Source organism: Lissotriton helveticus, chromosome 8, assembly GCF_964261635.1.
Source record: "Lissotriton helveticus chromosome 8, aLisHel1.1, whole genome shotgun sequence".
In the NCBI taxonomy this organism is placed as follows: Eukaryota; Metazoa; Chordata; class Amphibia; order Caudata; family Salamandridae; genus Lissotriton; species Lissotriton helveticus.
The window spans coordinates 905069636-905081680 of NC_136069.1; the positions used below are offsets into that span (position 1 = coordinate 905069636).

Below are 12045 nucleotides of genomic sequence, written 5' to 3' on the forward strand. Positions count from 1 at the left end.
CTGTAAAACCAATGCGTCTAGCGGCAGGGCAAGCGTCTGCGTCTCCTTCTGTAAAACCAATGCGCCTAGGAGCAGTGCAAGCGCCTGCGTCTTCTTCTGTAAAACCAATGCATCAAAGGGCAGTGCAAGCGTCTGCGTCTCCTTCTGTAAAACCAATGCGTCTAGGGGCAGTGCAAGCGTCTGCGTCTCCTTCTGTAAAACCAATGCATCTAGGGGCAGTGCAACCGTCTGCGTCTCCTTCAGTAAAACCAATGCGTCTAGGGGCAGTGTCAGTGTCTGCATCTCCTTCTGTAAAACCAATGCATCAAGGGGCAGTGCAAGCATCTGCGTCTCCTTCTGTAAAACCAATGCGTCTAAGGGCTGTGCAAGCATCTGCGTCTCCTTCTGTAAAACCAATGTGTCTAGGGGCAGTGCAAGCGTCTGCGTCTCCTTCTGTAAAACCAATGCACCTAGGGGCAGGACAAGCGTCTGCATCTCCTTCTGTAAAACCAATGCGCCTAATTGCAGTGCAAGTGTCTGCGTCTCCTTCTGTAAAACCAATGCGCCTGATTGCAGTGCAAGAGTCTGCGTCTCCTTCTGTAAAACCAATGCGTCTAGCGGCAGGGCAAGCGTCTGCGTCTCCTTCTGTAAAACCAATGCATCTGGGGCAGTGCAAGCGTCTGTGTCTCCTTCTGTAAAACCAATGCATCTGGGGCAGTGCAAGAGTCTGCGTCTCCTTCTGTAAAACCAATGCGTCTAGCGGCAGGGCAAGCGTCTGCGTCTCCTTCTGTAACACCAATGCGCCTAGGGGCAGTGCAAGCGTCTGCGTCTCCTTCTGTAAAACCAATGCGCTTAGGGGCAGTGCAAGCGTCTGCGTCTCCTTCTGTAAAACCAATGCGCTTAGGGGCAGTGCAAGAGTCTACGTCTCCTTCTGTAAAACCAATGCTTCTAGGGGCAGTGCAAGTGTCTGCGTCTCCTTCTGTAAAACCAATGCGTCTAGGGGCAGTGCAAGCGTCTGCGTCAGCATCTCCTTCTATAAAACCAATACGCTTAGGGGCAGTACAAGCGTCTGCGTCTCCTTCTGTAAAACCAATGCACTTAGGGGCAGTACAAGCGTCTGCATCTCCTTCTGTAAAACCAATGCACTTAGGGGCAGTACAAGCGTCTGCGTCTCCTTCTGTAAAACCAATGCTTCTAGGGGCAGTGCAAGAGTCTACGTCTCCTTCTGTAAAACCAATGCTTCTAGGGGCAGTGCAAGAGTCTGCGTCTGCGTCTCCTTCTGTAAAACCAATGCGTCTAGGGGCAGTGCAAGAGTGTGCGTCTCCTTCTGTAAAACCAATGCGTCTAGGGGCAGTGCAAGCGTCTGTGTCTCCTTCTGTAAAACCAATGCGTCTAGGGGCAGTGCAAGAGTGTGCGTCTCCTTCTGTAAAACCAATGCGTCTAGGGGCAGTGCAAGCGTCTGTGTCTCCTTCTGTAAAACCAATGCGTCTAGGGGCAGTGCAAGCGTCTGTGTCTCCTTCTGTAAAACCAATGCATCTGGGGCAGTGCAAGCGTCTGTGTCTCCTTCTGTAAAACCAATGCATCTGGGGCAGTGCAAGCGTCTGCGTCTCCTTCTGTAAAACCAATGCATCTGGGGCAGTGCAAGCGTCTGCTTCTCCTTCTGTAAAACCAATGTGTCTAGGGGCAGTGCAAGCGTCTGCGTCTCCTTCTGTAAAACCAATGCGTCCCGGGGCAGTGCAAGCGTCTGCGTCTCCTTCTGTAAAACCAATGCGTCTAGCGGCAGGGCAAGCGTCTGCGTCTCCTTCTGTAAAACCAATGCGTCTAGCGGCAGGGCAAGCGTCTGCGTCTCCTTCTGTAACACCAATGCGCCTAGGGGCAGTGCAAGCGTCTGCGTCTCCTTCTGTAAAACCAATGCGCTTAGGGGCAGTGCAAGCGTCTGCGTCTCCTTCTGTAAAACCAATGCGCTTAGGGGCAGTGCAAGAGTCTACGTCTCCTTCTGTAAAACCAATGCTTCTAGGGGCAGTGCAAGTGTCTGCGTCTCCTTCTGTAAAACCAATGCGTCTAGGGGCAGTGCAAGCGTCTGCGTCAGCATCTCCTTCTATAAAACCAATACGCTTAGGGGCAGTACAAGCGTCTGCGTCTCCTTCTGTAAAACCAATGCACTTAGGGGCAGTACAAGCGTCTGCATCTCCTTCTGTAAAACCAATGCACTTAGGGGCAGTACAAGCGTCTGCGTCTCCTTCTGTAAAACCAATGCTTCTAGGGGCAGTGCAAGAGTCTACGTCTCCTTCTGTAAAACCAATGCTTCTAGGGGCAGTGCAAGAGTCTGCGTCTGCGTCTCCTTCTGTAAAACCAATGCGTCTAGGGGCAGTGCAAGAGTGTGCGTCTCCTTCTGTAAAACCAATGCGTCTAGGGGCAGTGCAAGCGTCTGTGTCTCCTTCTGTAAAACCAATGCGTCTAGGGGCAGTGCAAGAGTGTGCGTCTCCTTCTGTAAAACCAATGCGTCTAGGGGCAGTGCAAGCGTCTGTGTCTCCTTCTGTAAAACCAATGCGTCTAGGGGCAGTGCAAGCGTCTGTGTCTCCTTCTGTAAAACCAATGCATCTGGGGCAGTGCAAGCGTCTGTGTCTCCTTCTGTAAAACCAATGCATCTGGGGCAGTGCAAGCGTCTGCGTCTCCTTCTGTAAAACCAATGCATCTGGGGCAGTGCAAGCGTCTGCTTCTCCTTCTGTAAAACCAATGTGTCTAGGGGCAGTGCAAGCGTCTGTGTCTCCTTCTGTAAAACCAATGCATCTGGGGCAGTGCAAGCGTCTGCTTCTCCTTCTGTAAAACCAATGTGCCCCGGGAGAAGAAAGCAGACACACAAACCTGTTGCACTCCTGGGGCACTTTGCGTAATACAACTATTGGTGGTACTTTCTGTGTTTCTGTGCACTGATTTCAGTGCCACAAATGCTATCACACAAACATGCCAGCTGAAAATGTAATGTAATGAGGACCATTGTCTTTTACATCTGGTTTTGTTATTTTTCGAGTGAGCTATGGGCAAATATATTTTAGTTTTGTTCTGCACGATTTGGATTTAGCATCTGTGCTCCATGAACCAGGGGGAGTAAAAGGATTAAAAATATCACGAAACACAAAATTTAGTAACTGGTTCTGCAATTCGTGATGATGGATCGCAAACTGATGGAACTTCAAAGTAGCAGACAGTACAGTTCTGAAACGTCTCCAAAACTGCAAAACCAAGGGGCAGATTTATGAAGGCCTTGCGCCGCCGGTGCGTCACTTTTTCCCATGTTAAAAATGACGCACCGGCGGCGCAAGGCCTTCATAAATCTGCAGTACTTATGTGCAATTTCGTGTGGTAGATCGGTCTTGCGCAACAAAGATGCAGCAAATCCAGTCTATCTGTGTAATTATTCCATCGGGGAATTTCGCACGTTTTGAATTGTGACGTTGTGTGCCCGTAGTGGTTTTGAAGAGAAATATTCCACATATTATTACAGATTTAACTTAAAAGCAACTGTAAAAATGTGCTTTCTAAATTGCTCCGTGACTTTCTGAGCCAGATGAATTTACAGATTTACATAGATGTACCTTCTCGTTAGGGCTGATAACTTGTAAACGGAAAACAAACATATTTTGCAATGTTTATTTTCTGAAGGAGCCAGCGGTTTGCATGGGCAGCATGTTTTAGAGCAGCTTAATAGACAGAAAATCTACTGGTTGGGGCAGGACAGGGGTGAAATGAAAGTCAGCGACCCGGCGTCGGCTCACATAAATACCGATGTCTGGAAGGTAAACAGAGAGTGGTGAGTGATGCCTCCAGGGAGTTGAATCGCTGCCCAGCCAGCGCCCTTACCAGATGTTCGCCTCTGCGTTCTCTGGTCCTAAATGATGGAATCGTTTCTCGTTGCTGCCGAGTCGGAGCCCCCGCCCTGCTGCGGATGCAGACAGAGAAATACTGCAAAGAGGACATTCGCTGTAATATGTACTTATTTATTGGGATTCTTGGGAGTTTTTAGGGCACTGTGTGTTGCCTTTGGTTGCTTCACATGTAGCAGAGACTCATCCTAGGACAGCAGGGGGTAGAATTATCAAGAAGGTGTGCCACTGCGAAGTGCCACAAACCGGGGCAAAGTCTTGCTAAAGTATTTATTTATTTATTGAGTTTTATATAGCGCTGGCTAGACCTGGAGGTATCAGAGCGCTTTATATGAGGAAGAAACATTGTTTCAGAACATGGTTACAAAGTGACATCAGTTACTGGAGCGTAGTTACAGGAATTACATGAATACAAAAGCATAGCATAAACATGAGGAAAAAAATAGGCAAGGGGAGAGAGGAATTAGAGGAGAGAGGGACGGAATAGGGGAGGTAGACGGAGAATAATGGAGGAAAGAGAAGGGGGAGGGTGTAGGAGGCACAACGGGGAGACAAGGAAAAACAGTGTCCGACATCCGGCTGGTTAGGTGACGGCCGAGGGGTGAACAAGAGCCAAACTCCTCAATAGCTGCGCAGGACAGCTCCACCGGTCATCGGCTAAAGGTTTTTCGGGCACCGCAGTACATACAGAGAGGTTATGGTTTCTGCCTTTACTTTCTAGAGCCAACATTTCTTGTGCTTGAAAGTAGCCTGAAAGTAGAACAAATAGCATGAAGAGGGGGCACCCCATGGGTGTTCCCTTGCTACCACTCATTGTATTTGACACAAATCCCTGTCTATTGTTATTGTTAGACAGGGCTTTGCACCAAAATATAACCCCTCTTTGAGGAATAAGAGAAGTCTTTTAAATTCTCCTAACTTAAATCATTGGACGTGTGCTGCACTGTCGAGCACACATAGAATGTGTGAAACGTTTCAAAGTTTGTCTATGCATTGTGTTTTGTACAGGAAGGATATCACACACACCATCGCATTATTGTACAAAAGTGTGTGTGGTGCTAGGAAACCTGCTTGTGTGCCAGCATCGGTGAAAAAGCAGTAGTGCCATATCTTATCAGATATAGCTCTGTGCTGATCTCCCCCTACACAACTCATGCACCACCTTTGGTTGCAATGCTGCATTGCACTGTTTTTTAGTAAAAGAAGGTCATATATATAAAACTGTAACGCAGCACAGCAAGCCACCTTGCTGCGCTGCGATACAGGTTAAGGGCAGGAATAAGCCTCATTTAATACAATGCCTGCCTTTTTCCCAGCACTGGCTCACAATGTGCTGCCTAGCGCCAACGCAGGCACTCTTGCACCGTGAAGCAAGGGTGTCTGCGTTGTAGGCAGGATTGTTTTAGTACAATAAGAGAAACCTTCCTGCACAAAAACAATCCCTGAGGCATTGTCAGCTTCCTATGTGTGCTGCATTCCGCAACACATATAAGAAGAGGAAAAAAACAAGCAGAAATGCTAATATTTCTACTCGTTAGCCCTCTTCTGGGAAGGCGTAGCATTTTCCGCATTCCCAGGTCTCCCAGTAATGGTATACTTGGGAATGTGTACAAATCCATGAGTTGTTGCGCAAACACCCCCGCACCACCCTTGGAAAGCCTTCCTGGGGCAGAGTAATGCAACGCAGCAATTTGCCCTGTATTGCAGTACTCTGAATTTATCAAGTCACTTCGGGCCACGCAAGGTGGCCTTGTGTGTTTTGATAAATCGCATCTTAGGAGTTGCATCACTTTTGCTCCACTTTGCGTGGTACAAAAGTGATGCAACCCCTTGATAAATATGCCCCTAAGTCCCCTCGAGTCTAATTAGTAATGGGAGGCTCAGTCCAGTACTGTGTATCACAGTTCTCAAGCACAGGTTGAAGAGCAAGGATATTATTTAGGTTGCAAGTTCTGAAACACGTTATTTTACCTGTCAGCATCCTGTCTGCGTTTGATCTGGTTGAATTCTCTCTGGGTATTAAGATGCACATATGCACAGCACAGGATACTGCTTGGTGGGGTCAAGCGCTGCTTAACCGCGGCGCGAATTCCGCCACGGTGCGGTGGTTTGAAAGAGTGAGCAGGGCCGCGTCGGCCAACGGACGTGCGCAGCACTACCGAGGTAGTGCTCGTGATGGCCGTTGGCCGACTCGCGCAGCGAAGGGGTTAATTTGTGCCAGAGATGGGTACAAGAACACTTTTTAAAGAACTAGACTTGTTTTTCATCGTCAGACTTTCACCCAGAGCAAGAGATAGAGGCAGAAAATTAAGAAAGAAGATAAAGTCACGAATTGTTGGGTGGTGGAAGAAAGGGGCATGAGGAGGTGTCACAATCAGGCAGGCTTGCTATTCAGGAGCCTTGGGATTTTCTAGCTATGGCAATCTGCAGGGATCCTAAGAAATTTTTGGGCCCATGTATTTATTTTTTCAACTTTAGCGCTGGCAGTCATTTTAGAAAAAAATCCAAATTAGAATGGTAGCAGAATAACCTATTCAGAATGTCTCTGACATAAGCATATTGTCCTAAATATAATTTACAACAATATCACCCCATTGGCATAAATTCTACAAAACCTACACCCAAAGGGAAAATATTTTCACAGGATATCCAGGACACAATATTTATTTCAGTCAATATTTTTTTCTTCATGATATTCTGACTTGCAACCATGCAAAGCATTCCTGTCATCTGAAGCAGCCATGAAGCATGCGTAAGCCCAGAAATACTAAGGCCCTCCCTGCATTGGTGCAAAAAGGGGATAAGTGGTACGTGGTAGTTAATTTCAAGCGTAAAAGGCATCTTGCTTTGGGCAGATGCGCTTTTCTCTGCACAAAAATCATTTTGCGCTCCTTGGTGGCGCTTTGTGTTGAGGGGGTGTTACTGGGCAGATCAGCGCGAACATCTATGGGTTCTGACACAACCCCCGATGTACTAATATAGCCAGATTTGGCATCGCATCGAAACAAATGCCTCCTTGAAGCAAGAGCTACAGGAGAAATGTTTTCAATTCTCAAAAATATCATGCATTGCATGGTGCCTAAGTGTACAGCCACATACAATGCGTGGGATTCTGCTGTATTTGTCTAGACATAGGAATTTGTACTGGAAGGGTATGCTCACAGTGACCTCTGCTAGGCTGGGCGTCCCGCATAGCAGGATTATAGAACGGCAGCACAGGGGATGGGAGCAGGAGCAGGCCAATCTTCATTGGTATGGCTCTGCACTGTGGTTTGCCCCTTGTGTATCTTAGTGCAGAACATGTTGTTACTGCGCTGTCTTGTGATAAAATCTGGGCCAGAGAAAGAACTGTTTGGAGGGCTGTCAGAGGGCCAAAAGAATTTTGGATAACAATATAGCAGTTGTTAATGCCACAGCCAGGTTTACTAGAGAATGTACCAACTCACTTGTGGTCCAAGTCAGGACTAAGAGTAGCCCTTACAAGGTTGGCTAAATGTAGGGGCCCCGGAGAAGTAGCGGCAGCCCACAACCTCCCCCTAGATTTTGGGTTGGGTTGGTGTTGCTCAAGACTCCAGTGATACTCATAGGGCTGATCCCCAAGTGGAATGGGGGATCTGAGATTCTTTTAATATGGTTAGGGGAATCTGAGGGGGCAGTTTTTAGGGCTCAGAGCAGGGAGAACTGGGGTCTGGGTAGTTTTAAGGGCAGTGGGACGAATTTTAGGACTCCGGGCAGGTGGGAAGTGGCAGTTTTCAGGGCTTGGGGCAAATTTACGACTCAGGGTAGGGGTGCTGGGGTTGCAGTCATTTTTTTGGGCTAGGGGTCGGGTTTTGGGGCTCAGTGAAGGGGTTTGGGGTACCTAATAAGGCGGGGGCAGGTAGATAACAATGCAGGAGGGCCGAATTTCAGGGCTCAAGGCAGGGGGTGTTGAGGTGGGATCTTGACCACACATTTACCTTTACCAACCATGCCTTGCCAATTACATTTGTTGTAAAGACATGCACGGTAAAAGCATGCGTGGTAAAGATGCGGTCATTGCAAAGACTGCATGGTTTAGGCATGCATGGTTGTGTCATACACACCCCCAAAGGACATGAGATGGTCCATGATGTTGAATATGGCGGAGAAGTCTAGCAGAACGAGCTCCTGAGTCAAGGAAAACGAGTAACTCATTCAGGGCTGTGGGTGATAACATGTCAGTGATCTGGAGCAACCAGACTGTCAGACGCCTAAGATAGTTGTACTGGAGAAAGGGCTATTTTTTCCACATTCTCAAGATTTAATAAAGAAGCTTTACATTTGACAAAGGATGGTAGGGGTTAAGTTAAGCATACTCGAGCCTGTGCTTTCTGAGCATTATGATTACAAGTTTGTGTTTCTTGATCCATAGCATCGAAAGAGCTTTTAATGATTGGACAAGGGTAGTGGATTGGCAAATAAAGTACAGAAGCCTCTAGGCCTATAGAAATGATTGGGAAAGCCATTCCTTATTTTCGACTCGCAAATAAGGAATGTGTAGGAAAAATCGCTGAAACCTCCATACATTGCATTTTGCGAGTCTATAATAGCGAATCTGTAAAATTCGCTATTATAGACCCGCAAAATCCAATTTTAATACATCTGGCCCATAGTGTCTAGAGTAACCCAAATACGGTTTTACAAAGTGCTGAAAGGAAATAAATGTTCTTACGTTAAGTAGAGAAGCAGGAATGAGTGTCTCGAATGTGCCTCTTTTACCCACATATTTTCAGCCATTTCAAACAATCCACCTTATACATTGACCGTAATGATGAAAAGTGGTCCTTTTCCGTGTTTTCTGTCAGGTAAGCTCTGTACGAGCTTCAGAAATATAGGCTGCCACACACATGGCAGATGCTTCATGGGGTGTGAACACTTAACCTTTCGTGTATAAACGCACAAGAGACATAGCCCTGGCTCAAGGGAGCAGGCATTTGAATTGGTCATGGTGAGAGATAAGTATATCCAAGGGGCTCAGGCTAGCAAATAAGATGGAATAAAGTGTGTTAGTTTGGCAGAGATCGGCCTGTCAACTGTCCCTGTGTCTTTTTAGGTCTGATGTTAGCCAAGATCTTTTGATTTTACTAAAGTTATATGTATAATACTTACTTAGGAGTTTTCACCCAGCTCTCTTCATCTATTGGTCTGTTATTATGTTCTATATCATTCACTCCAGCGTAAAGCATGGGATAATTGGTAGAACCACTTCAGCCATTGGCTAACTTTAGCGTGTGTTACAACATTCTGCCCTTTCACAAGGAGCACATCCACATACAAAGTAGTTCCAATCAGTGTCAGTGACTGCTATGGCAATGTGTACTTTTGGAGACCCAAACAATGTTCTTGATTTTAGTCAATGATTTTTTTTCATCAGTGAGGACCGGCTGCTTCCACCACAATAAAGATTTGCGAGAACCATAACAAAACAAAACAATCATTGACAAAGACAAACAACTGGCAACCAATGCTAGACCTATTGCCTTTTGCAATGCTTTATTTGGACGTGTACTTACCTTCTTTTGGCTCAAGGCCCTTTCTGCATTTACAGTTACCTCCAGTTTCCTCGCTCTCTTCTCCGATATTTTTGAACTCTTCTCTTCATTCAGGTCAATGCCTCACAAAAACAAGTGCCCCAGCTAATTAAAAGATGGCTTGTGGGAACCTTCTCAGTAGCTCCTGTCCAACTGTTTTTCACACCTAAATTCCCCAACCATTGGGGGAGTGGGGATTACTGTTCTCTTTCTCTTTCCACTAACCATTGCACAAGGGTGCACATCCCAAAGTATTCTCACACTTTGAGCTATGAATTTCTCTGAGCCGCCCAAGCTCAGTTGGTCACACCAGATCAGAGGAACTAGCTTTAAATAGCACCTGAGTGCAACATGGGTGCACGTCCAACATTCACTCAACAAGTCTGAAAGCCTTATTTAGACCGAGCTGTACTTTCCTTTTTAACCAATAATGTCCATTATTTGGGAACTCATATTTTGACCTGTCAGGGTGACTGATCAGTGGTGCAAAATGTGTGACTTTGCTCCTCCACTCACAGCATAATTCACAGACACTAAGGAGGTGTGTATTCGTCCTAATCAATGCCACTTTTCACTTATTTTCTGAACCTGCCCCTCTGTATGGGCTCCCATCATGCACTCCCGATGTGCCTACCTTTTCACAAGCGGTACAAAAGGGGGTGGTGATGGACAGAGCATCTGAATCAATCAAACACTCACACCCAGTCAAAAGATCTGGGTTTAATCCATCACCGTTCTTTAGCCCACTCTGCCACCCCAATTCAGACATGGCTATATGCAAATCAGTCTGACCCTGTGCCTTTTCACGAGAGCCAGGACAAAGATTTCCCCAAAGCCCTCCTTAGAAACTCACAGGATTATACTTACTAAGCTTCTTCAACTTCTTTCTAAGCCCAGCTTCCTTGGTCACTCTTATGGACTTATGCGCTTTTTATGTAGCTTCCCTTAGCTGAGGGCTCATATTTTTGTTTTTCATAAGACCGGCCCACATTTGGTACCCGTTTCAGCACTTATCCGTAGATGCCTCTTACTAATCCTTGGTTTCCATCTGGCACTCCCCATCTGCCTGTTCCAAGACCACCCTTTTCCTTTCAATCTCCTTTTGGTACCCAATTCAGAACTGTCTCCATTAACTTTCCCCGTGGCTTCTTTAACTTCCTGCCTATTTTCACTAATGGCTCAATTTCTGTTTCACTTTTCAGGGTAAAGTTATGTTCTCCAACCAAAGCCCTCTAGTCTGGGCCACATTTACTTCCTCCTTAGCTACTACAGATTTTTGGGGTTAACCGTCTCCATGACATATAAACCCTGTCTAGTTCAGAACATTTTTAAAGTGCCTTAACCAAGAAGGGATATCCAGACACTTAGCAGTGACTATTCATAGAGAGCCCTTAGACCTGTTAAATAATTATTTTTTAAACTTTATCACACCATTTTCCTTAAAAAAGGGCCACGTTTTCTGATTGTTTGTTATTGACTGAAAACTGATTCTAGATATGTCCTGAGCACCTGCAACAACATTCCTTCATCCCATTCTCTGAAATTGAGGAATGCATAGTGATTTCAGGGCAAGCAGATGGGGCTGTTCTCAGAGTGCTGTCGGCTTTCGGGAGTTCTTGTCCATCAGCACCCTTTTTCTCAGGTGCTTACCTGGCCATGGAGTGGCAATTAATTAAAATATTCCTGTTGCCACATGATGATATAACTGAAGAAATAGGCACAGAAGGAGTCCCCCTTTCATTTCCTCATTGAGAATGATGTATGTGTGGGCCATGTAGGGAAGAGAAACTGACCACAATATGGAATGAGGGAGAGACCAAGAGAGCTAACAAGCTTTCTGGCCTCTACAATGCCCTTTTCTCCAGGCAGAATGGATGTAATAGACAAAGGAAGAGGAGGAGTCATAATATGGCATCAGGTAACTGATGATACAGTCTTGGTATGTGGTTGCTTCATCCTTGGTAGATGAGGGCAGAATACCTCTGGCATATGATGCTAGTACACCCTTGTGTGATGACTTCATACCTACTTCATAATTGATGCACCTCTAGCAATAGGTGACAATACATTCCTGACATGGCTGCATAACATTACTGTGTATTGTACCACAGGGGCCTATTCACAAACTGCACTTTTTTAGTAGATTTGGTAGTACTACAATAGTCCTATTCATGTACTATGGTGATGGCATTGGTAACTGCTCTATCTTGGCACACGATGGAAGCACAGCCCTGGCACATGAGGGAACGGCAGACCTAGGATATGATGGTTACACCCTCTTCAGCTACGATGGAAGCACTGCTGCAACTATTTTTCAGCCCACCCTGGAATATAATGGCAGCGCCCAGACCCTTTGATCCACATGCATACGATGTTACCCAGCACCACCGATCCACTAGCAGGTGAATTTTGTTGTTGTTGCATTTTTATATAGCGCAAACTCGACCTGACAGAATCAGAGCGCTTTACATGAGCACCAATTGTGTTACAGACGGATGCATTCATTTTAGGCAGGGAGAGATTAAGTGATTTGCCCAGAATCACAGGATGCTTGAGCCTCCCCCCAGACTCAAAACTGGTTCCCCTGCTTCAAAGTCGGCCACTCTGGCCATTACGCCACATCCCCTCCCCTG

General features: G+C 46.2%; 1 protein-coding gene across 1 annotated transcript in view; it reads left to right on the top strand.

Moving 5' to 3' along the window:
• The window catches only part of PHLDB2 (pleckstrin homology like domain family B member 2), a 453671-nt gene that overhangs the window by 48157 nt on the left and 393469 nt on the right, over nucleotides 1–12045 (top strand). The gene's annotated exons all lie outside the window — the stretch shown is intronic.